This window comes from Leptodactylus fuscus, chromosome 1 (genome assembly GCF_031893055.1).
Source record: "Leptodactylus fuscus isolate aLepFus1 chromosome 1, aLepFus1.hap2, whole genome shotgun sequence".
Taxonomy (NCBI): Eukaryota; Metazoa; Chordata; class Amphibia; order Anura; family Leptodactylidae; genus Leptodactylus; species Leptodactylus fuscus.
Genome location: NC_134265.1, coordinates 233605540 through 233632452, shown reverse-complemented (window position 1 = coordinate 233632452; position 26913 = coordinate 233605540). Strand labels below are relative to the sequence as shown.

At 40.9% G+C, this 26913-nt stretch overlaps 2 protein-coding genes across 3 annotated transcripts in view; one reads left to right on the top strand and one right to left on the bottom strand.

The window, feature by feature from the left end:
- Nucleotides 1-26913, bottom strand: part of IDUA (alpha-L-iduronidase) — an 87308-nt gene that overhangs the window by 40278 nt on the left and 20117 nt on the right. The window lies entirely within an intron of this gene.
- Nucleotides 1849-26913, top strand: part of LOC142216466 (sulfate anion transporter 1-like) — a 31267-nt gene continuing 6202 nt past the window's right edge. Inside the window, exon 1 of the mRNA XM_075284305.1 lies at nt 1849-1916. The gene's annotated coding sequence lies outside the window, so the exon portion shown is untranslated. The remainder of the gene's footprint in view (nt 1917-26913) is intronic.

The window sequence follows — 26913 nt, the reverse complement described above, 5'->3', positions numbered from 1 at the left end:
AATGAAGCAATCTTTATTTATCAGGGGAGGAAACTAAATTCACTACTAGACCGGAGCCATATGGAAGGATTGTCCATTATGTAGTAGTATACAGAAACAATTAAACATAAACCTGCACATTGTGTAGAAATGCTATGAATATCTCTGAAAGACACGCTGTGTAACTGATGATGACCATCAATGACACTATAACCTTTTCCATTTGTATCAATAAAAGATAAGCCTTCAATAAATTACTTAGATTATCATGTTCTGCTACAGTAGTATTGGTTATAGTAATTCATGTCCTTAACAATATTGATCCTTTACACAAGAAACTCTGTAACACTGATCTCAACTATTTATTGCTATGAATTATGGAGGGTTACATTCTGTTAATAAATACCGTAATTAAGTAATTAATAGTTTATCTATAGCCTAAAGGTAGAGTATGTTACAATGCTTCGAAGCAACAATTTAGCCTCTATTTAAAGTAGACTTGTTAAAATACAGATTGAAATAAATTATATGTATATAGTATAGACCTGCTTTTAATGACTGAACTAAAAATAGAATACTACAGACATGATATCATTTTGCATTATTAACAATAAAAACAAACATGCAAATGGCCATAAAAACACTTCCATTAACATATTCAGGATGTGTACAAAGGTCGGACGAAGCCTAGTCTTAATTTAATACAGAAGGAAACAGAGCTGTTCCGGGCTGCAATGGCTTAATTCTCAGGGTTGGTGGGGATTCCAGAGTTCGGACTACCACTGATAATAAATCAAAGCCATATCCTAGTCATATGACATCACTTCACACACTGGGAAATGCTTTACTCTTACGTATTGGCAATATTGATGGCATTTTTTATATAAATAGGCCTTATGTGATTAATCAGGAACTGGCATCCTGATATGTCTGCTTTAGTAAATACATGTATTCTCCATATTGTATCAATGGCGGGTTTACAGCGTTTTAAAGGGATCCTCAATTTTTTCTCACTAACACGTCGGAATAGCCTTAAGTAAGGCTATTCTTCTCCTAGATGTCTTCTCTGTGCCGCCGTTCGGTATAAATCCGGTTCTTGTCGGTATGCAAATGAGTTCTCTCGCAGCACTGGGGGTGGGCCCAGCACTCAAACAGCACTGGGGGTGTCCCCAATGCTGCAAGAGAACTCTCCAGCGCTGCCTCCATCTTCTTCTTCCTCTTTACACGTCTTCTTCTGAATTTTTTTCTAGCTTCCCAGTAGAACAATTAATGGTAGCATCATAAAGAAAAATTTGTCCCTCAAACATTAAGACCTCATATAGCTCTGAGAGCGGAGAAATAAAAAAGTTATGGGGTTTGGAAGGGAGGAGTCAAAAATGAAAAATGAAAATCGAATAATGCCGTCAGCGGGAAGGAGTTAAGCACAAAATAAATATCAAATGAATGCATACCACACTATAACAACAAGTGTCTGTTGAGTTATGGTTTGTTGCACAACTTTTATCTTCACTCAGTCTTAGCAAATGTTTTTCAAGCCTTTATTACTTAATTTGGATATAAGAGTAAACACACGCAGGTAAGGATCAATAGTCATCTGGTACTTCAGGACACAGTCCCAATCCGTCGACCTCCAAGACAACACTGCCTATGTAATGAACTCAAAGTTCAGTAACAATATGAGTTTGTCTCAGCACAATTTTCATCCTGCAAAGAGTTAATAAGCAATCTCACATCCTATTAAAATGCAGCTCCTTTGGACACTGTACATTCTTGTGCACTTCCTGTAATACGGACAAACCTATCAACCTGTGTACTTTGATCTTCATAGTTTATTATATATGTCAAATGCACAGACTTCTCAGTAAACTAACAAGAAGCCATACCTCTTGGAAATGAATTACTATCACTAGTATTGCCGCAAGAAGAAATTCCGTAAGGTAAGTGCAAACATATAGTGGTGCGATAATTGTGAGTTTTAGGTTTTCTTGATTCATGATTAAATATTTTTAGTTTTGGGATTAATATTAAAAACATATATACATTTATAGATTTTTTGGGGAAAAAGTTACATTGTAAATACTTTACTTAACTCCTACTGTTTAGAGCTGTATTCACATTACTCCAGGCTTCAAAAGGGGTATTTCCATCTTGTAAAATATAGGATATCGTAACACTTTATAATCATTGGGAGTCTGACCAGCGGGAGCTTCACTGATCCTAAATATAGAGACTGTAATACTGCAGTTGCTCGGTGTTCCCTTCTCCACTCCCGGCCATATCGCTGAGAAGGAAGCTACAGCCCTCCCCATTCACTTGAATAGGACTCTACTACAGTTCTATGAACATCTATGAAGATAAGTGACAGTGAAGAGACATAGAAGTAACAGGCAACCATTAGAATTGTAGAGCTATAATACATGATAAGACTGAGCATACTATATAAAGTAACCAGAATCATTAACCGGATATATCCAAGTGATGCTACATGCCTGGAGATAATATTTTTAGCTTCTTTTGAAAAAAAAAAAAAAAGGTTTTGTTCACAATGAGGTTTCTGATGCGGATTCTGATGTGAAACGTATCAAAAAAGACATTTAAAAAACTACTCAAATCTATCTCCCATTAGTTACGATGGGGAGGTGGGGGGAGGGGGGCAGATTGAAGATAGGAGGGTCTTGCCCTATGTTGTCATATTTTCAGTGCTGGAAACAGTGCTGAAACCACAATGGGTGGCCATCCAATGAAATTCTTGTCCTCAGATTTCTGCCACAGATTTCAGAGACAAATTACTATTCTGATTTTCCCAACAAATATTTTGCCCATATGAACATACACTAAGGATACCGTATTTGTCCACTGTTATGTTTTAATAAGGAAATGTTTTTTAATCAAATTTTAGGCCCAAGCAGAAATGATTTCACCCCAACCGCAAAATTGACCACTGTTCTCTACATGCTATCATTCACACGCACTACTCAATCAATACCCGAAAGGACAGAGTCCTGATCACATTAATAGAATTCCGATACATAAGTAAATGATTAATTCCGTCATTTTATCAGACTCTTTTCTGTTTCTTTTTTCACAATCCTTGCTATTGTAAGGAAGGGTTCACACTATCGTCGGAGTCCGTTATAAAGGTGTTCGATTAAAATAAAAAAAACGGACACCTATCATACCGGACACAAATGGACAGTAACTGATGGTTGACATTATAACGCCCCGTAACATGGCAGCAACTGGCAAGATAAAATAATCTGTATAATGAGTGTTCAGCCACTACTATTCACCTCTAAATGCTGTCAACTGATTCAGCTTTACATCCCCCCCATATCCATGTAGGCTTGGTCAGGCCTTTATAGAGAATAAGCCCCTACCAGACTCCTCATCGCCAGCTGTTAGTTCTTAGGATTAGCAGTAACATATACTATCGTCCTGCATATTACTATCTGTAAAAATGATCAAAGTTTGCTCGTGGTCCATGACTACAGAATCATTTGAATTAGTAAGAAATATACAAATATATTTTTGTCTTTCTCACACACTTTTAATTTTGACTTTCATTTCTTTGGGGGTGAACAGGTTAAAATGCGACCACACAGGTCTTTTTCTGATATCTTTAGCCTTCGTCTTTTCTTTGTACATAAGATTTTGGTTTACTTGGCTAACAAACATTACTGAATTATTCTTAGGCTTGGAAATCAGATATTAAATTCAGTAGATGAGAACTTGTGGAAAGATATTTGGCTAGGCTCGAATGATATGACTCCAAGGAATATGTCGGCTTATTTCTGCAGGGCAAATTTTACTTTCCAAAGGCATCATTTTAAATTCTGTATGATATGCTGGGAAGGTGTAAAAACTTTGGGTAGGATTTAAAAAATTTTTTTACAGACTTTTTTTTTTTTAAACAACTCAGTGGGGCACATTTCTTTATTAATTGCACCTGAATTTGGCATGTGCAGGGCCTTACTTGCACCTACTTAGCCGTTACGGTGGATTTATGAAGTGTTTGCACCTTTTTTCTACATGAGAATTCCCTATCCACCATTTTGTTATTTTGGTAAGAATAGTAGGTGTGACTGGGTAGGTGAACTTGTGTTTGCCCGATTTATTATTTAAAAGGCATAAAAAGGCGCAAAATCACTCCACTCTGGGAGTCATGTACAAAACAGTGCAGATTAGAGATGAGCGAACACTAAAATGTTCGAGGTTCGAAATTCGATTCGAACAGCCGCTCACTGTTCGAGTGTTCGAATGGGTTTCGAACCCCATTATAGTCTATGGGGAACATAAACTCGTTAAGGGGGAAACCCAAATTCGTGTCTGGAGGGTCACCAAGTCCACTATGACACCCCAGGAAATGATACCAACACCCTGGAATGACACTGGGACAGCAGGGGAAGCATGTCTGGGGGCATAAAAGTCACTTTATTTCATGGAAATCCCTGTCAGTTTGCGATTTTCGCAAGCTAACTTTTCCCCATAGAAATGCATTGGCCAGTGCTGATTGGCCAGAGTACGGAACTCGACCAATCAGCGCTGGCTCTGCTGGAGGAGGCGGAGTCTAAGATAGCTCCACACCAGTCTCCATTCAGGTCCGACCTTAGACTCCGCCTCCTCCGGCAGAGCCAGCGCTGATTGGCCGAAGGCTGGCCAATGCATTCCTATGCGAATGCAGACTTAGCAGTGCTGAGTCAGTTTTGCTCAACTACACATCTGATGCACACTCGGCACTGCTACATCAGATGTAGCAATCTGATGTAGCAGAGCCGAGGGTGCACTAGAACCCCTGTGCAAACTCAGTTCACGCTAATAGAATGCATTGGCCAGCGCTGATTGGCCAATGCATTCTATTAGCCCGATGAAGTAGAGCTGAATGTGTGTGCTAAGCACACACATTCAGCACTGCTTCATCAAGCCAATACAATGCATTAGCCAGTGCTGATTGGCCAGAGTACGGAATTCGGCCAATCAGCGCTGGCCAATGCATTCTATTAGCCCGATGAAGTAGAGCTGAATGTGTGTGCTAAGCACACACATTCAGCACTGCTTCATCAAGCCAATACAATGCATTAGCCAGTGCTGATTGGCCAGAGTACGGAATTCGGCCAATCAGCGCTGGCTCTGCTGGAGGAGGCGGAGTCTAAGATCGCTCCACACCAGTCTCCATTCAGGTCCGACCTTAGACTCCGCCTCCTCCGGCAGAGCCAGCGCTGATTGGCCGAAGGCTGGCCAATGCATTCCTATGCGAATGCAGACTTAGCAGTGCTGAGTCAGTTTTGCTCAACTACACATCTGATGCACACTCGGCACTGCTACATCAGATGTAGCAATCTGATGTAGCAGAGCCGAGGGTGCACTAGAACCCCTGTGCAAACTCAGTTCAGGCTAATAGAATGCATTGGCCAGCGCTGATTGGCCAATGCATTCTATTAGCCCGATGAAGTAGAGCTGAATGTGTGTGCTAAGCACACACATTCAGCACTGCTTCATCAAGCCAATACAATGCATTAGCCAGTGCTGATTGGCCAGAGTACGGAATTCGGCCAATCAGCGCTGGCCAATGCATTCTATTAGCCCGATGAAGTAGAGCTGAATGTGTGTGCTAAGCACACACATTCAGCACTGCTTCATCAAGCCAATACAATGCATTAGCCAGTGCTGATTGGCCAGAGTACGGAATTCGGCCAATCAGCGCTGGCTCTGCTGGAGGAGGCGGAGTCTAAGGTCGGACCTGAATGGAGACTGGTGTGGAGCGATCTTAGACTCCGCCTCCTCCAGCAGAGCCAGCGCTGATTGGCCGAATTCCGTACTCTGGCCAATCAGCACTGGCTAATGCATTGTATTGGCGTGATGAAGCAGTGCTGAATGTGTGTGCTTAGCACACACATTCAGCTCTACTTCATCGGGCTAATAGAATGCATTGGCCAGCGCTGATTGGCCGAATTCCGTACTCTGGCCAATCAGTGCTGGCCAATGCATTCTATTAGCTTGATGAAGCAGAGTGTGCACAAGGGTTCAAGCGCACCCTCGGCTCTGATGTAGCAGAGCCGAGGCTGCACAAGGGTTCAAGCGCACCCTCGGCTCTGATGTAGGAGAGCCGAGGGTGCACTTGAACCCTTGTGCACCCTCAGCTCTGCTACATCAGAGCCGAGGGTGCGCTTGAACCCTTGTGCACACTCTGCTTCATCAAGCTAATAGAATGCATTGGCCAGCGCTGATTGGCCAATGTATTCTATTAGCCTGATGAAGTAGAGCTGAATGTGTGTGCTAAGCACACACATTCAGCTCTACTTCATCGGGCTAATAGAATGCATTGGCCAGCGCTGATTGGCCAGAGTACGGAACTCGACCAATCAGCGCTGGCTCTGCTGGAGGAGGCGGAGTCTAAGATCGCTCCACACCAGTCTCCATTCAGGTCCGACCTTAGACTCCGCCTCCTCCAGCAGAGCCAGCGTTGATTGGCCGAATTCCGTACTCTGGCCAATCAGCACTGGCTAATGCATTGTATTGGCGTGATGAAGCAGTGCTGAATGTGTGTGCTTAGCACACACATTCAGCTCTACTTCATCGGGCTAATAGAATGCATTGGCCAATCAGCGCTGGCCAATGCATTCTATTAGCGTGAACTGAGTTTGCACAGGGGTTCTAGTGCACCCTCGGCTCTGCTACATCAGATTGCTACATCTGATGTAGCAGTGCCGAGTGTGCATCAGATGTGTAGTTGAGCAAAACTGACTCAGCACTGCTAAGTCTCTGCATTCGCATAGGAATGCATTGGCCAGCCTTCGGCCAATCAGCGCTGGCTCTGCCGGAGGAGGCGGAGTCTAAGGTCGGACCTGAATGGAGACTGGTGTGGAGCGATCTTAGACTCCGCCTCCTCCAGCAGAGCCAGCGCTGATTGGTCGAGTTCCGTACTCTGGCCAATCAGCGCTGGCCAATGCATTCTATTAGCCCGATGAAGTAGAGCTGAATGTGTGTGCTTAGCACACACATTCAGCTCTACTTCATCAGGCTAATAGAATACATTGGCCAATCAGCGCTGGCCAATGCATTCTATTAGCTTGATGAAGCAGAGTGTGCACAAGGGTTCAAGCGCACCCTCGGCTCTGATGTAGCAGAGCTGAGGGTGCACAAGGGTTCAAGTGCACCCTCGGCTCTCCTACATCAGAGCCGAGGGTGCGCTTGAACCCTTGTGCAGCCTCGGCTCTGCTACATCAGAGCCGAGGGTGCGCTTGAACCCTTGTGCACACTCTGCTTCATCAAGCTAATAGAATGCATTGGCCAGCGCTGATTGGCCAGAGTACGGAATTCGGCCAATCAGCGCTGGCCAATGCATCCCTATGGGAAAAAGTTTATCTCACAAAAATCACAATTACACACCCGATAGAGCCCCAAAAAGTTATTTTTAATAACATTCTCCCCTAAATAAAGGTTATCCCTAGCTATCCCTGCCTGTACAGCTATCCCTGTCTCATAGTCACAAAGTTCACATTCTCATATGACCCGGATTTGAAATCCACTATTCGTCTAAAATGGAGGTCACCTGATTTCGGCAGCCAATGACTTTTTCCAATTTTTTTCAATGCCCCCAGTGTCGTAGTTCCTGTCCCACCTCCCCTGCGCTGTTATTGGTGCAAAAAAGGCGCCAGGGAAGGTGGGAGGGGAATCGAATTTTGGCGCACTTTACCACGTGGTGTTCGATTCGATTCGAACATGGCGAACACCCTGATATCCGATCGAACATGTGTTCGATAGAACACTGTTCGCTCATCTCTAGTGCAGATTACAAGAAGCATAACACACACAATACTATGCAAAGTTAGCAAACCAAACATCTACATCAATTATATAAATCATATTCAATCACTTGTGTCAAGTCCTAAAGTGTATTGTCAACTCAGGAGCATAATTACAGAGGCGTAGCTAGCGAGGGGGGGGGGTAGAAGGTGTGGTAGACGAGGTCACACTCTTCTTTTAAGAATTTCTGTTTCATTTTGGATTTTATGGGCAAAAAAAATCAGAGGAAGCGCTCTCTTCATTGGACGAGCTGAATGAATTGGAAGCCATATTTACAGATACAGATACAGAGAAGTTTCTTGTCCTGCTTCTTTAACCCTTTCAGGACCAAGTGTCATTGATGTCCCAATGCCCAGGCCAAATTTAATACTTTTGCATGCATTGCTTTACAGAGCAATATCTTTTTAATGGTTCTGCATATCTCAACTATTTTTACCATGCTTTCTGCAGGACACATAAGACTTGAAATAACCAGCCTTATTTGGTAAATAAGTTGAAGATTTTCTTCACTAGAAGTAGAAGAATGGTATAAATGTAAAAAAAATGTAAAATTTTCCTCTTTTACCTAAAATAAAATTGATATGCATACATATATATGCACAGTGTTGGCCAAAAGTATTGGCACCCCTGCAATTCTGTCAGATAATACTCAGTTTCTTCCAGAAAATGATTGCAAGCACAAACTTTTTGATATTAATATCTTCATTTATTTTGCTTGCAATGAAAAAAACATAAAAAAGAATGAAAAAAAAGTCAAATCATTGATCACTTTACACAAAACTCCAAAAATGGGCCGGACAAAAGTATTGGCACCCTCAGCCTAATACTTGGTAGCACAACCTTTAGACAAAATAACTGCGAACAACCGCTTCCGGTAACCATCAATGAGTTTCTTACAATGTTCTGCTGGAATTTTAGACCATTCTTCTTTGGCAAACTGCTCCAGGTCCCTGAGATTTCAAGGGTGCCTTCTCCAAACTGCCATTTTGAGATCTCTCCACAGGTGTTCTATGGGATTCAGGTCTGGACTCATTGCTGCCACTTTAGAAGTCTCCAGTGCTTTCTCTCAAACCATTTTCTAGTGCTGACCTGAAGTGTGTTTTGGGTCGTTGTCCTGCTGGAAGATCCATGACCTCTGAGGGAGACCCAGCTTTCTCACACTGGGCCCTACATTATGCTGCAAAATTTGTTGGTAGTCTTCAGACTTCATAATGCCATGCACACGGTCAAGCAGTCCAGTGCCAGAGGCAGCAAAGCAACCCTAAAACATCAGGGAACCTCCGCCATGTTTGACTGTAGGGACCGTGTTCTTTTCTTTGAAGGCCTCTTTTTTTTTTCCTGTAAACTCTATGTTGATGCCTTTTCCCAAAAAGCTCTACTTTTGTCTCATCTGACCAGAGAACATTCTTCCAAAATGTTTTTGGCTTTCTCAGGTAAGTTTTGGCGAACTCCAGCCTGGCTTTTTTATGTCTCTGGGTAAGAAGTGGGGTCTTCCTGGGTATCCTACCATACAGTCCCTTTTCATTCAGACACCGACGGATAGTACGGGTTGACACTGTTGTACCCTCGGACTGCAGGGCAGCTTGAACTTGTTTGGATGTTAGTCGAGGTTCTTTATCCACCATCCGCACAATCTTGCGTTGAAATCTCTTGTCAATTTTTCTTTTCCGTCCACATCTAGGGAGGTTAGCCACAGTGCCATTGGCTTTAAACTTCTTGATGACACTGCGCACGGTAGACACAGGAACATTCAGGTCTTTGGTGATGGACTTGTAGCCTTGAGATTGCTCATGCTTCCTCAAAATTTTGCTTCTCAAGTCCTCATACAGTTCTTTGGACTTCTTTATTTTCTCCATGCTCAATTTGGTACACACAAGGACACAGGATAGAGGTTGAGTCAACTTGAATCCATTTCAACTGGCTGCAAGTGTGATTTAGTTATTGCCACCACCTGTTAGGTGCCTCAGGTAAGTAACAGGTGCTGTTAATTACACAAATTAGAGAAGCATCGCATGATTTTTCAAACAGTGCCAATACATTTGACCACCCCCTTTTTATGTTTGGTGTGGAATTATATCCAATTTGGCTTTTTGACAATTCTTTTTGTGGTTTTCCATAGAAGACAAATTAAATGAAGTTAATAATACCAAACAATTTGTGATTGCAATCATTTTCTGGAAGAAAATAAGTTTTATCTGACAATTGCAGGGGTGCCAATACTTTTGGCCAATACTGTGTGTATATATATATATATATATATATATATATATATGTACAGTCCTATGAAAAAGTTTGGGCACCCCTATTAATCTTAATCATTTTTAGTTCTAAATATTTTGGTGTTTGCAACAGCCATTTCAGTTTGATATATCTAATAACTGATGGACACAGTAATATTTCAGGATTGAAATGAGGTTTATTGTACTAACAGAAAATGTGCAATATGCATTAAACCAAAATTTGACCGGTGCAAAAGTATGGGCACCTCAACAGAAAAGTGACATTAATATTTAGTAGATCCTCCTTTTGCAGAGATAACAGCCTCTAGTCGCTTCCTGTAGCTTTTAATCAGTTCCTGGATCCTGGATGAAGGTATTTTGGACCATTCCTCTTTACAAAACAATTCAAGTTCAGTTAAGTTTGATGGTCACCGAGCATGGGCAGCCCGCTCTCAAATGATCTGAAAACAAAGATTGTTCAACATAGTTGTTCATGGGCAGAATACAAAAAGTTGTCTCAGAGATTTAACCTGTCAGTTTCAACTGTGAGGAACATAGTAAGGAAATGGAAGACCACAGGGACAGTTCTTGTTAAGCCCAGAAGTGGCAGGCCAAGAAAAATATCAGAAAGGCAGAGAAGAAGAATGGTGAGAACAGTCAAGGACAATCCACAGACCACCTCCAAAGAGCTGCAGCATCATCTTGCTGCAGATGGTGTCACTGTGCATCGGTCAACAATACAGCACACTTTGCACAAGGAGAAGCTGTATGGGAGATTGATGAGAAAGAAGCCGTTTCTGCACGTACGCCACAAACAGAGCCCCCTTAGGTATGTAAAAGCACATTTGGACAAGCCTGTGGACTGTTGAAACAAAGATTGAGTTGTTTGGTCATACAAAAAGGCGTTATGCATGGCGTCCAAAAAGAAACAGCATTCCAAGAAAAACACTTGCTACCCACTGTAAAATTTGGTGGAGGTTCCATCATGCTTTGGGGCTGTGTGGCCAATGCCGGCACCGGGAATCTTGTTAAAGTTGAGGGCCGCATGGATTCCACTCAGTATCAGCAGATTCTTGAGAATAATGTTCAAGAATCAGTGACGAAGTTGAAGTTACGCCGAGGATGGATATTTCAGCAAGACAATGATCCAAAGCACCGCTCCAAATCGACTCAGGCATTCATGCAGAGGAACAAGTACAATGTTCTGGAATGGCCATCCCAGTCCCCAGACCTGAATATCATTGAACATCTGTGGGATGATTTGAAGCGGGCTGTCCATGCTCGGCGACCATCTAACTTAACTGAACTTGAATTGTTTGTCCAAAATACCTTTATCCAGGATCCAGGAACTGATTAAAAGCTACAGGAAGCGACTAGAGGCTGTTATCTTTGCAAAAGGAGGATCTACTAAATATTAATGTCACTTTTCTGTTGAGGTGCCCATACTTTTGCACCGGTCAAATTTTGGTTTAATGCATATTGCACATTTTCTGTTAGTACAATAAACCTCATTTCAATCCTGAAATATTACTGTGTCCATCAGTTATTAGATATATCAAACTGAAATGGCTGTTGCAAATACCAAAATATTTAGAACTAAAAATGATTAAGATTAATAGGGGTGCCCAAACTTTTTCATAGGACTGTATATATATATATACACACTATTGCATCTAAATGTATTAAAATTTGCTTTCCTAGTTCTTCTGATCATAGGGGCTACACATTTATATAGTTTTTCAATAAAAATTAGGTTTAACATGGTAATATATACATTATACATTATATATACATTATTTCCTGGACACCTTGTCCAAGTGCGAATTAACGAGTAGTTTAGTATAGCAGAGGGCTGTAAACTGCTTGTGTTACGTCTAGCTAGACTCCCTGCTGAGACAGAGCATCCATCAGCATCCAGGAAGCAGGTGATGGGAGGGGGTGGCAGGGGAGCAAGTTCTGCTAGTACAAATGTGAATGGAAAGTCTATTTCCCTTTAAAGATCACTATAAAGAGTTACATTTTGTAGGTAAAAGTGATGATAAAAGTCCTAAAAGCTTCCCTTATCACCATGTAACTCCTGAACAGTAAATTTGTCAGACATACTTATATTTAACAAATACAGATATAAACCTAGTCATTATGATTATATATTTTCTATAACATTGAAAATAAAACTACTCAAACACTTAGAAAATACACAAACTTTGGCCAGACGTTATGTTGGAAGCAATGCAACCTTCAGCATAGACCATAGTGGTGGTGAAATAGATTACAGCACATTACTAAGCCACAGAAGATGCTGACAGTAATAGAAGGTTAGTAAGAAGAACACATTTAAACATAGTAGACATTAAGGTTTCAAATTATTCTTTATAATGGTAGTATTTATTATTCTCTACATCGTACTGGAAAGCTGGAAAAAAATTTGGAATTGGGTGAAATTGGAGAGAAAGTGCATTATTGTGGGCTTTATTTTTATGGCGTTCATTCTGCAACCAAAAAGACATGTCAACTGTATTCCATGTTTCGGCACAATTCCGGAGATACCAAATTTATATAGTTATTTATATATTTATTTGCATTTTAACCCCTTAATAGAGATGAGCGAACAGCGTTCAATCGAATAGGTATTCGATCGAATATCAGGCAATTAGAATCGAATACCACGCAGCAAACACAATAAAAATTTGTATCCCCTCCCACCTTCCCTGGTGCTTTTTTTGCACCAATAACTGTGCAAGGGAGGTGGGACAGGAACTACGACAACGTAGGCATTGAAAAAAAAAAAATAGGAAATAGGCTGTTGAAATCAGGTGACCTCCTGAATAGTGGCCGCCATGTTCGTGTCATTTGTGGCTTCGAGAGATAGGGACAGAGATCTTCTGAGGGCTAGAGACGGATTAGCTTCTGATAGGCAGGAAATCTGAAGAACAACAACAGCTCTTTTCAGAGCTATAATGCAGGGAGAGGGGTCCATATGCTCAATCCAGCTTTCCACGGTGTGTACCCCCAAACACCTAAGTGGGATACACAGCAATTCAGTCAGGCTATATGCGCTCAATCTAGCTTTCCACAGTGTGTACCCCCAAACACCAAAGTGGTATATACAGCAATTCAGTCAGGCTATATACGCTCAATCCAGCTTTCCTCGGGGTGTACCCCCAAACACCTAAGTGGGATACACAGCAATTCAGTCAGGCTATATGCGCTCAATCTAGCTTTCCACAGTGTGTACCCCCAAACACCAAAGTGGGATATACAGCAATTCAGTCAGGCTATATACGCTCAATCCAGCTTTCCTCGGGGTGTACCCCCAAACATCTAAGTGGGATACACAACAATTCAGTCAGGCTATATACGCTCAATCCAGCTTTTCGTCGGTGTATACCCCCAAACACCTAAGTGGGATACACAGCAATTCAGTCAGGCCATATATGTTCAATCCAGATTTCGTGGGTGTATACTCCACAAAAACCTTAGTGGTATACACAGCCAAACCATCAGGTCATATAGGTCAATGCAGCTTTTGTTGTATTCCACTCCCAAATAAAAGTGGTATACAGCTAAATATAAAATAGTATCTCTGTTTATGGGCTGAAGCTGAATGGTGGGCCCGACACTGTATACACTGCTGGGGCAAGTGACAACTCCAAAAGAGGGGGTAACAGAATTAATCCTGGGGGTGGCACGGCTGAATTAGCACTAATGGGCACAAAATAACATCTCTGTTTATGGGCTGAAGCAAAAGAATGGGGCATAAACTTAAAATGCAGGCGCCCCAATCTGTCTCATACTCAGGAGAGCATAGACACGCAGGTGCTATCATGCAGTTACAAGTAGAAGATTTGCTCTGCAAGTGACAGTTGGGGTTCATTGTGTACACTCTATGCCACCAAAAAGGCTAACTGCGGGGCGTACTTGCACCCCTTCTCCAAACTGACACAAACCTTAGCCTCTACTCACCCCAAGGGCCACAGGTTCAACTTCTACACCCAATACGTGTAAGGCGCAGAGGAATCGGAGAGGACAGGGCTGTGGTTGGCCAGGTACTCACGCAACATGTGCCTATACTTTTTCCTACTGATGACACTAGGCCCCTCAGTGGTGGTAGTTTGGCCGGGGGGGGGGGGGGGGCATTAATGTGTCCCAGACCTTGGAGAGTGTTCCTCTGGTGGTTGTGGACCGGATGGCAGTTGTTAGCCTCTTGGAGGAAATCTCCTCTCTCCCGCCAGTGAGAGTTTACGGAAACATATCCATCATATTCTGCACCAGTTGCTTGCGGCAATCATTTATGCGATTTTTCCTCTCCCCTACCAGAACGAAGGCCGATAATTTTTTTCATATACCGGGGGTCGAGGATTGCAAAAATCCAGTATTGTTTGCTCTCCATGATGTAAACTATGCCTTTGTCTCTTGAAAAGCAACCCAACATGAAGTCAGCCATGTGTGCCAGTGTTTTACTTGGCATGACTTAGCTGCCCCCAATGGGAAGGGTCACTCTCTGTTTCCTCCATTTTCCACTCCCCTTCACACCATCCGTGCTGAAGCAATGGGATGCACTGAACTTCCCCTCACGCCTCGTGTGGGACAATGACATCAAATGCCACTTCATCCCCTCGTCTTCCTCCGTCAGCCAACGGTGCGAAGATGACAGGAGTGTGCTCTGAATGTTTTCAGCCTAGCAGAGGCTACTTTTCACTTAAGAAAATGGCTGCACTTTCACTAGTATATCAGGCACAATGGTGTAGGTTTCAAAGAACCATTGCACCAACAAGTTGAAAATGTGGGCTATGTGTGGACCATGTTTGAGTCTGGCAAGCTCCAGATCTTCTACCAGGTTCTGGCCATTATCACATACGTAAACATGCCTGGGCCCAGGTGCAGCAGGGAAAAGTCAGGGATTGTGATGTGATAATGTTTCTTTAGCTTAAAATTTGGGTTTCTGTTCATACGATTGGGGAGGAAAGAAGGTTTCCAGGTATTTTTCCACTTTCAGTTTGAAGCCCCACATTGCGGAAATGCAGCTTTTTTTGTTGCAGATTTTGTTGCGGTTTTTTGAGCCAAAGTCAAGAACGGCTACAATAGCAACGGGGAATATACAGAAAGTTCTTATATTTCTACCTTCTCCTCAATCCACTCCTGGCTTTGGCTCATAAAACTGCAGCAAAGTCTGCAACAAAAAAAGCTGCGTTTCCGCAGCGTGGGGCCTTAGCCTCATAGAGGTTTTTTTGAGTGTGGAAAGTGTCTAGTTGATAGGCTGCAATGGTGGGGTAAAACTGTGACTTGGTAGTGTTAGATGCCCCCAGGCATGTTTCCCCTGCTGTCCCAGTTGCATTGCAGAGGTGTTATCATCATTTGCTGAGGTGTGATAGTGGACTTGGTGACCCTCCTGAGTCGAATAGTGGTTTCCTCTGAAACGAGCATTTTTTCCCCATAGACTATAATGGGATTCGATATTTGTTCAAAGTCGAATATTGAGAGGCTATTCGAAACGAATATTTCACTGTTCGCTCATCTCTACCTCTTAACAAAGATCCAAACCTTTGCAAATTTTTTTTTTTTTCGTAAAGTCATCATATTTTGACACCCATAAATTTTTTATATTTCCATATACAGGGATGCATAGGGCATTTTTTTTTTTTTTTGCAGTGCCAGGAGTACTTGTTTGTTATAACATTTTGGGGAATGCCTATTGCTTTGGTCACTTTTTATTCAAATTTTTATCAGAAGAGTTGATTTTATAAGGTTGTAGACCAGGTGTTTTCAAACACAGGGATTCCTAAAATGAATGTTGTTCACAGTATTTAAGTACTTTTATATGTGTTCTAGGTATGACAGGCTGCACAAAACAGCCTGCCATACAAAAGAATGGCAGATGAGCCTGGGAGTCTTTTCTGTATTTCAAGAATTGTATCAATGAAACACTCAGAAATTTTCATTTTTGTACAGTTTATTAGGGCTTTTCAGTATAAACGTAGTAAAAAAAATGGGAAGCATAAACATTTTCTTTCAAGCAAAAGTGTGTACAAATGACGCATCTCTGGAAGCATAATGCGTACAAACACAAATAAAAACAACAAACAAGTATGAATTCAAATGATGTAGCATTAACATAAATAAAATGTAGTTTAGTTTTTGATCAAGTGAAGTGAAACAGTGAAGGAAACAAAACTTTGCAATCCTATTATTATATTATATAATATTATAAATGTGAAAGTTTGTGAGTTTGTGGGTTTGTGGGTTTGTGTGTTTGGATGTTTGCATGTTCGGATGTTTGTTCCTCAATCACGGAAAAACCGCTCCACCGATTTGGCTGAAATTTTCCACAAACATAGTTAATACACCCGATTAAACAATAGGCTACTTTTCGTCACAATAGCGCACATACGTTTGTGCCAGGACCCCCACAAAACCCAAACTCACACCACCATCTCTGCAATCTCACACACTTTGGATCATAGCAAGCCACAAAATTCATATTGCCCTCTACAGCCTCGCCCCTAACCCCACACAATCACATAAACATATACTTTACCACTTTGCCCCTCACCTTAACGATACTCCAGGAGGCTCTCTTTAACGCTCCGGAGCAGCCATGTTTGCCCACCCCCACCGCTCTGACAATCCGCGACACCGCCCACCCATGTCAATACCCCTAGGCAGTCTAATAAATGCAAAAAAAAAAGTTTAAAAAAAATAAAAAAAATATTTAAAAAAAAATAAAAAGGACTAAAAATTCAAATCACCCCCCTTTCCCTAGAACACATATAAAAGTAGTTAAAAACTGTGAAACACATACATGTTAGGTATCCCGACGTCCGAAATCGCCCGCTCTACAAAGCTATACAAATATTTTTCCTGTTCGGTAAACGCCGTAGCGGGAAAAATGGTCAAAAGTGCCAAACCGCCATTTTTTCACTGTTTTGATTCTGATAAAAATTTGAATAAACAGTGATCAAAGCAATAACATTTCCCGAAAATGGTAGAACCAAAAAGTACACCCGACCCCGCTAAAAAAGACGCCCTATACATCCCCGTACACGCACGTATAAAAAAGTTACGACTGTCGGAATATGCCGACTTTTCAAAAAATAATTTTTTAACACAGTTTTGGATTTTTTTTAAGGGGTCAAAATGTAAATAAAACCATATAAATTTGGTATCCCCGGAATCGTAACGAAACACAGAATACAGGGGACATGTCATTTTGCTTGCACAGTGAACGCCGTAAAACCAAAGCCCGTAATAAAGTCGCAGAAATGCATTTTTTCTTCAAATCCACCCCATTCTGAATTTTTTCCCTGCTTCCCAGTACATTATACAGAATAATTAATGGTGGCATCATGAAGAAAAATTTGTCCTGCAAAAATTAAGACCTCATATGGCTCTGGGAGCGGAGAAATAAAAAAGTTATGGGGTTTAGAAGGAGGGGAGTCAAAAACGAAAATCAACAAATGCCATCGGCGGGAAAGGGTTAACTTCAAATACTTCTGTCCCAAAGTCACTATGTAAAGTTTCTCACAACACCGTATATATAGCAGCTCAAATACAAATTAACTTCAACACAAAAGTCTCACGTATTCTCTGAATTACAGCAAAAACAAGATACAAAGTTACATTTCATATCCCTTACCTTATACACACTACGAAAACCTTACCCGCGCCTGTATATACCCACTTCTACAATCACCGCAGACAAAGTCGCGGGTACCAGCTAGTATACTAATAAAAAGTGCCTCTGTTCTTATCAGGCTAGATTCACACCAGCGCTTGGTTTACATTCTGGATTTCTGTCCCTCATTCTGCTTGAAAAATGTGGAGAGAAAAGTCCTGCAAGGAGGACTTTTCTCTCTGCATTTTTCAGGCAGAAACTAGGTAGACCCCATTATAGCCTATGGGCTCCACAGGTTTCCACGAGTACCTAATTTTTAGGCAGATTAAGTTTCTGGTTTTTGGTTTCCCAAGCAGACCTGAAGAACGGAAACCCAAGTGCAGGTGAGAACATAGCGTTAGTGAGCACGCGTGAGAGAGGAGGCCATCTGCAGTACTGAGTCACTTCTGTCAAGGGAAGGCCTCAATATTCGACTATTCGTTCGAATATCGAATCCCATTATAGTCTATGGGAAAAACATGTTCATTTCAGGGAAACCAAAATTTGACAAATTGTAGTCACCAAGTCCATAATGACACCTCAGGAAATGATGCCGACACCTCTGGAATGCAACTGGGACAGGAGGGGAAGCATGCCTGGGGGCACCTAACACGCCCAAGTCCCAGTATTATTATTATTACTGCTGATTTAGCCAGCCAATGACTGTATACATTTTTTTTTCCAATGCTTACGTTGTCCTGCTTTCTGTCCCACCTCCCCTGCATAGTTATTGGTGTAAAAAAAGCGCTAGGAAAGGTGGGAGGGGAATCTAATTTTTACTGCGTTTACCGCATGGTACTTGATCGAGTACGAGTATTTCGAATATTGTAGTATTTGATCGAATACCTACTCGATCGAATACTACTCACTCATCTCTACTAGCTAGTAAACTGGCTCTCTTTAGTGCAGATGTCTCTCAGATTTAAGGAACTCTTCTCTTCCTCCAACTTCCTTTCCCATAGACTTCTATTGTACAGATTTGATCAGTACCAAAAGGAGGCAAGATAGTTTATAAACAAGCCATTTTCTTGAATAAAGTATATTACAAAAAGTTTTTTTGTCTTCACCTACACTATGGATTTACGATAAAAGAAATAATTAAAAGTTCAGTTACACTTTAAGGTAAGCATTAGGATTAAAAGAAAGACAAAGGACACAGGGGTATCAGTCAAACTAGTTACTGATAACAGTTTTAGGATAATTCTTCACGTGACATCCCACAACAAAAAAGCGCTGTGGGAAAAGCTGCGGCGATGCATCGTGGTTCTTCCCACAGTGCTTTGAACAGAAAGTCGAGCAGTGGTTTCCTTTAGCGGGCTTTCTGCTTCAATTACACCTATAGGCAAACTGCTTTAAACAGGCATAATTGACAATAATTGAATTGCTTTTTTTACCGCAAAGTGGGGATGAGATTCGCTAGAATCCTATCCACTTTGCTGTGACTGTAAAATGCCATGTTTTATTCCACTGCGTTTCCACCACAGGCAAACTGCAGCGTTTACCCCATGTGGGGCCATGGTCTGAACCAGGAAGTAAAATTGCAACCAACACATAGAAACGTTTTACAACATTGCTGCTAATAAAGACCATCAAACTTATTTAATTTGCCACCAATTTCTATACGAAACACTCTTTTTGTCATTCATGATTTCTATAAAAAATGAACTCACTATGTGGCGGGTTTCATCAAACATTAACTCATACTATCTACAAAGACTGAGTTCACTGAACTTCACTGACCCAATAAAACATAATCCAGATATACATAAAAGACTAATAGAATTTATTGGGACTTGCAGAATCACCTTAGATGTCCCTATAATGAAGTAAACATCTAACACATGATATTCTCACATTGTGTTATTATTACATTATTTCCGATAAGCTACTAATAATGCGGTATGGCAATAGGTCCACTGCTGTCTGCTGCTGAGAAAACATCGCTCTTTGGATACGTTTTATATATAAACACACCTGTGCTGCTAAAATAAGCGTATTCATAGTGTAGAAGAAAAAAACAACTTGTACCAAAACTTAATTTTTCACAATATTTTATATAACAACACATGCAAAACACCTCCATTCTAACTGTAGCCTATGAACTGTTTACCCATCACAAAATAAAGGTCTGCCAGTTATTACTGTACGTCCAATCTCTCATCCACTGCTGCACAATTTACTACTATGTTGTTGCTGAAAAATTAGCAACCACTATTCTTGATATCAAAAAATATGGGAAGATTCATGGACCACATGGTGGCTCAGTGGTTAGCACTGCAGCCTTGCAGCACTGGGGTCCTGGTGTTCAAATCCCACCAAAGGCAAAAAAACATCTGCAAAGAGTTTGTATGTTCTCCCGTGTTTACGTGGATTTCCATCCCATATTCCTAAAAGACATACTGATAGGGAAAAAAATGTACATTGTGGGGCTTACAATGTACATAATAAAAAAACAAATAAAGATTCATGGACCACATTAATGAAAGTATGAACTAAGGCTAATGCCCCACGGGATAGAAACACTGCGCTAAAGCGCTGCGGGAACAACCGCAGCAGGAACACATTGCGGTTCTTCCCATAGTGCTTTGAACAGAAAGTTCACAGAGTTTTACTCTGCGGACTTTCTGTTACCATTATATCTACAGGAAAGCCGCCAGCGTTTCCATAGATATAATTAACATGCTATGATTTCCAAAGCTGCTGCGGTCTTTATCGCAAAGTGAGCATGGAATTCGCATGAATCCCATCCACTTTGCTGTTACTGTATAACACCACGATTTTTTCCCGTGGTGTTTCCGCCGCGGCCGAATCATGGCATTTCTGGCCTATGGGTGATGCCACATGTGTTTGTCATAAAAGAAAGCACCTGTACTTTGTGGCACATTGGCAACTACGGGTGAAACCTGCCTTGGTGAATGCATGTGGCCACTTATTGCTACTCTGCACCTGGACTTTCTATTGCTCCAGACAGGAAAGTACTATGAGCGGTGCAAGCCAGTAGCCAGGTACAACCTATGTCAGCACCCTGTGCGTGCCCAATTTAGATTACTATATTTTATACTTGAAAATCAGTTATTATTGATAAAAATTATAAAAAATCTGGTACATGCAGTATTACATAAGCAAAAGGTAGGAAAAGTCTTAACAGACATGAATAAGATTTGCAAAATGGTGCCTGGACATATGTGAATCTGACTGAAACAGATAAGGCACATAAATTGAAAATTAAATAAAATACCTTCATCATTTAGAAATATAAACTCCATACACTGCATTTGGGTTGGCACTTGACCTTACCAAATGGATGAAATGCTACAGACGTGAGATAAATGGCTTTAAAATAAAGATAATAAACATCGGGCTCTGCTCACAGCTAAAAGCAGATGTGCGCATAGTCTAAATCAGGCCTATGGAATGGAAGGCAACCTTCATGCCGATACCATAGACTGGTAGTATACTGTATTTCATTCTCCATCATTAAACCATGGGCAAGCACAAGCTGCATCAGCATACATATAGTAACTGTTTCCCAAATTCGTATGTACAATCACAATATAATTGCCATTGTGTCATGTTTACAGGTAACCTAAGACAATTTGTGAAAGCATTCTGTGTCTGCTACTAGACCAGCCCACAGGTTAAGTCATAATAAATAGTCATTCGTATGTAGTGGAAGTCTTGAGAAACGGGGACATTCTGCTGTAGAGGGATTGAATGATAGGTAAGATGGCTTTACACAATATTACTATATGTAACCTGCTTCTATAACCTTAATTAATACACTTATTACAGTATAAATAATGATGCTTTCAGATGCTGAACTGTTTTTTTTTTAAAAAGTTTTACCGAGAGCACTGTGTGTTTTAACCCTTTAGTTTGCTGCCTGTTTTCGGCTATAATGACCAAGCCAGTTTTTACATTCTTTCACCACATACCAAGAGTTGTAACATTATTTTTCCGTCAATATACCTATATGAGGGCTTGTTCTTTTCAAGGACAAGTTGGGTAGTGTTTAATAGTATTGTGGGGCATATATATATATATATATATATATATATATATATATTTTGCCTTTTTATGCAAGAAATTTTGTGCTTTTCATCATGCGGCTTAAATAACCTGATAAATTTATAAATTGGGTTGATAAATTTACATTAATACATAGTCTATCTATCTATCTATCTATCTATCTATCTATCTATCTATCACACAATCACACACAGCCTGTTAACAGAATTTCCAAAATTAGTACATTTCCTACTTTTGTCTCTGTTTATGGATCTGTCAATAGACTCAAGTGTATGAGGGATCTATGTAAACAGATGCCCCATGAATGGAAAATGGCTGTAAAAAACCCCTGATATTTAATCCATTTTCACAGCTATTTTTTTAGTGTTGTGTTCATGTGGCCTTAGTGTGGTCTATTTGTGGTTGAGCTTCTAATACTTGTAGTTGCTTTCAGTTCAAATTAACCAGGCCACATAGCTGATCAGAAATTTTACAAAGTGAATTGTGACAAAGCTGGCGTCCTATAACAGTGCCACGTTTAAAGTCACTATGCTCTTTGTTACAACCAGAATATCAAAAGTTGTTTGAAGGTTTAGTTACCCTGCAGATACTTATCTGACACCCTTCTTGAAAACAAGATCTGCAGATTTTTGGCTATAAAATTCCAGACAGTCTCATTGATCTCGTCAGAATGTCATTTTAAGTTTTTCCTCTACAGTCAATAAGGCTAAGGGCCCACGGGACAAATCGAAGCTATAAAGCGCTGCAAGAAAAACCGTGGCGGGAACGCATCGCGGATTCTTCCTGCAGCGCTTTAAACAGAAAGTTTGCAGAGTTTTCCTCCGCAGACTTTCTGTTACCATTATATCTATGGGGAAGTCGCTGGTGTTTCTGTAGATATAATTGACATGCTGCAATTTACAAAACCGCGCCAGTTTTGGACATCGCAGCATGTCCGCGCTACCACAAAATGGGCATGGATTCGTATGAATCCCATCCACTTTGCAGTTACTGTAAAGTAACTGCTTAGTTCCTGCCACGGGCAAATCACAGTGTTTCTGGCCCATGGGGCCCCGGCGTAAAAGAGGATATTTACCTCAGGACTGATTCTAAGGTTCACATTAACGTTCTGCTTTCTGTAGCTCGGGTCCTCTTGGTGGCCTGAGAAACAGAAACCTAATCCACTATAAACGCAGTTACCCACAGACCCCATAGAAAAATGCAGACAAGTGTGGAGAGAAAAGTCCTGCTTTTAGGGATTTGGGGACAGAATCCCCGAACAGAGACCGAGCACTGGTGTGAACCTAGCCTGATAGCCTGAGCTGGTCTCCATATGGATGGGCCTATATAATGGCAACTTTCAAAGAAACTTCAGCTGTAGTTACCCATGTAAAATAAGCAATCAAATCACTGAGGGACGTAGTTACCGAAATCAAAATATCGCCATGCAGGAAGCAAACACTTATTTATAACATAACTTTTACTAAATAAATGGATAAAAAGACTCCCAAGTTATAGATGTCACAATTCACAATGACACTGGTGATAGTACTCAGTGTACAAATATAAATAAAATTCTATTATCGAATGCATGGGCTTTTATCGCTAGGATCTGTGACTGTTAGGTCACAAGATATTCAAACATAAAGTAGAGTATAGATGGATATCACTCCCTCTCAACCACAGTCACTAAAATTTCACACACAATGGAAAGGGGTAGGTAGAGATTACTCCCTACTAACCACAGATGAATAGGGGTATAATAAACCAGCTCCCCTATTCTCCAAGATCCTCAACACGGTTCGCCTAGAACCACTATGTGAAGGCATATCAGGAGGATTAGATTGTTATTAACTGTGGAGTAAAAGGAGAGAATTATGAAGATCTCTCCCTGTCCATACCAGAACAGGCAAACACTGGTAACAATCTGGTGGACAGAATAACCCCCAATGGGGGGCCACACGGTGGCTCAGTGGTTAGCACTGCAGCCTTGCAGCACTGGAGTCCTGGTGTTCAAATCCCGCCAAGGGCATAAAACCATCTGCAAGGAGTTTGTATGTTCTCCCCGTGTTTGCATGGATTTCCATCCCATATTCCAAAAAAAAAAAAAAAGACATACTGATAGGGAAAAATGTACATTGTGAGCTCTATGTGGGGCTCACAATCTAAATTTTAAAAAAAGTAAAAAAAAAAAATAACCCCCAATGTACAGACTCCCCTACCAATAATTAATCAGAGGCATCTCAGATTCAGAAAGACACCCCACAATAAAGCAAAGTTTGCAGTGAAAACTGCAGTCCCCAGGGCCCTGATGGTGGGCTATGGTACTCAGATAGACAGCACCATGAAGGTTCTAACCCACAAGTCCGCCCATTCAATACCTCCACAGTGGCGATTGGTCACACCCACAAATGTGACCACATAGACAGGGCTAGCATCTAGGTAACCTTAGACTCATAGATCCAACAGATCAACAAATCCAAAAGATGTATAAGTATATGGAGGTATGGAGAAATCACCAAATGCTAAAGGAGCTGATGTACTGTAAAAGCTATAACAAGACTTTGGCAACCACCGACTGATGCCAGAAGGTAATGGCATTACCCTGCAACCATGTTAGATGTCCTCAAAGATGACAAACAGAGCGGTCTAATTCAGGTCATGCTATAAGTTCACCATGCATATAAATATATGATAGGCCAAGGATGATAACACAACCACTTTCAATAAATACAAGGATGGTCCAACAATGTGATGATGTATAGAACTGTATATGTGTGGCGATAATAAAATGCCCCATACAAATACACGTGATCAAAACTACACATAGAAAAACTGCAAAACTCAAACTGCAAAACCTCAAAACTGCACATACAAAAAAAAACAACTCAAATGTGTCTGGTCCCAGACCACAAATTGGTACTGAAGTGGTTAAACAGGTTGTCCATTTTCAGACCAATATTAAGAGACAATAATTATTTGCATAATAAAAAGTTGTACAATTTTCCAATATACTTTCTGTATCAATTCCTCACAGTTATCTAGATCTCTGCTTGCTGTAATCTATGCTGCTTACTCCCAGTGGATAAAAATCAGTTCATGGCCAACTGATGGACACATAGGGTCACGGCTCTTTTTTATGCACCTGTGTGTCCATCACATGACTATGGACTGTATATCACATGACTATGGACTGTATATCACATGACTATGGACTGTATATCACATGACCATGGACTGATTTTTATCCACTGGGAGTAAACAGAATGAATGACAACAAAACTAGAAAACTCTGAGGAATTAATACTGAAAGTATATTGGAAGATTGTATGACTTTTCACTATACAATAATAACATTTGTTAATGTTTAGAGATGAGCGAGTAGTATTCGTTCGAATATCGAATCCTATTATAGTCTATGGGAAAAAACGGGAATGTTGTTCCGGTTTCCATGGAAACCAAAGTTCGACACCTTGGATTCTCCAAGTTCCGGAAGTTGCAGGATGAGGAGCACGAGGAGGTTTTTGCATTGAATTCAATGGATTTTTCCTGCGTGGTATGCAACCGATACGAGTATTGGATCGAATACTACTCGCTCATCTCTATTAATGTTAATCTGAAAATGGACAAGTCCTTTAAACATACAGGAATGACAAAGAAACAATTCTCATTGTGTTCTTGTAAACAATCTCAGCATGAGTCAGCAAGAACCTTTGACATGAATGCATTAACTTTTTATGGATTATCAACTTATATGGTCTTTGGAAGTATAGCATCATCATGGTGAGTTGCTTGCATAAAAATTTATATGTAGAATGACATGGCAAATTCACTGCAACAAGAGCCACATTTTATTTAGCTTGTGTTTTACACTATGACAGATTACTTCCCTCCAACCTACAAGGGTCTATACTTATCCAGCCCCAAACAGAATTTTTATACTCATGTCCTATACACAGGAAGAAGCACATCTGAAGGAGGCACACCCACAATTTACTGTATAATGACATGTCAAGTAACAAAAGAGCTCTCACTTTTACGGGATTTTAAGTAGACATTACGAGAAAGTGCATTGGAAAATTATATGACTTTTCACTATACAAATAATATTTGTTAATGATATTCTGAAACTGGACAATCCCTTTAAATATACTGGAACTGCAAAGTAGTGGGCAGGATTAGTAGAGAGAGAGTAAGGGTTGGTTCACATCTGTGTTGGTATTTAGTTCGGGGGAGTCTGCATGTGGACCCCCCAAACGGAATACCAAACGCAATTGCAAGCGCTGTGCAGTAAAAACACACGGATCCCCATCGACTATAATGTGGTCAGTGTTTTTGCCGCTAGATGTCCACACAGAACATGCGGACAGGAAAGTACTTCACAATCTAATTTCCTCTTTGAATGTTCAGTGCGGGCAGCGCACAGCAAGCACACGGTTCCCATTATAGTCTATGGGTATCCGTTTGCTTTTACTGCACAGCGCTTGCAATTGTGTTTGGTAGTCAGTTCGGGGGGTCCTCATGTGGACTTCCAGAACGGATTACCAAACGCAGATGTCAACGAGGGGTAAGGGGAAATGAGATGCAGGTAGCGTGGAAGCTAGGTAGGAAGCTACACCAGATAAACAAACATGTGGAATATGTGAAAAAGTGCATTTCTGCGACTTTCTTACGGACTTTGTTTTTATGGCGCTCTATCTGCAGCCAAAATGACACGTCACCTGTATTCTGTTTCAGTACCAAATTTATTGACTTTTATTTACATGTTAACCCCTTAGCAAAAAATCTAAAACTTTGCAAAAAAAAATGTTTTCCAGGCGTCACCATATTCAGTCACCCATGACTTTTTAATATTTTCGTGTATGGGGTTGCATAGGTCTTTATTTTTTGTGAGGTCAAGTCTACTTTTTATTTATACCATTTTGGGGAATGTTAATTGCTTTGATCACTTTTTATTCCAATTTTTATCAAAGAACAACAAAAAAACAGTGGTTCAGTACTTTTTTTTGCCTATTATAGTGTTCACCGTATGGGAAAAATAGTTTTATAGGTTTGTAGACCAGGTGTTTTCAGACACAGGGATGCCTAATGTGTATGTGTTTCATGGAATTTTATGTGTATTTTAGGGAATTTTTACTTTTTTTTTAATATTGCATTTATTAGACTGCCTAAGGGTCTTGAACCCCCAAGGGGGCCTGATCACTAACCCTTGGTTCACATCTGCGCTGGTAATCTGTTCAGGGGAGTCCGCAT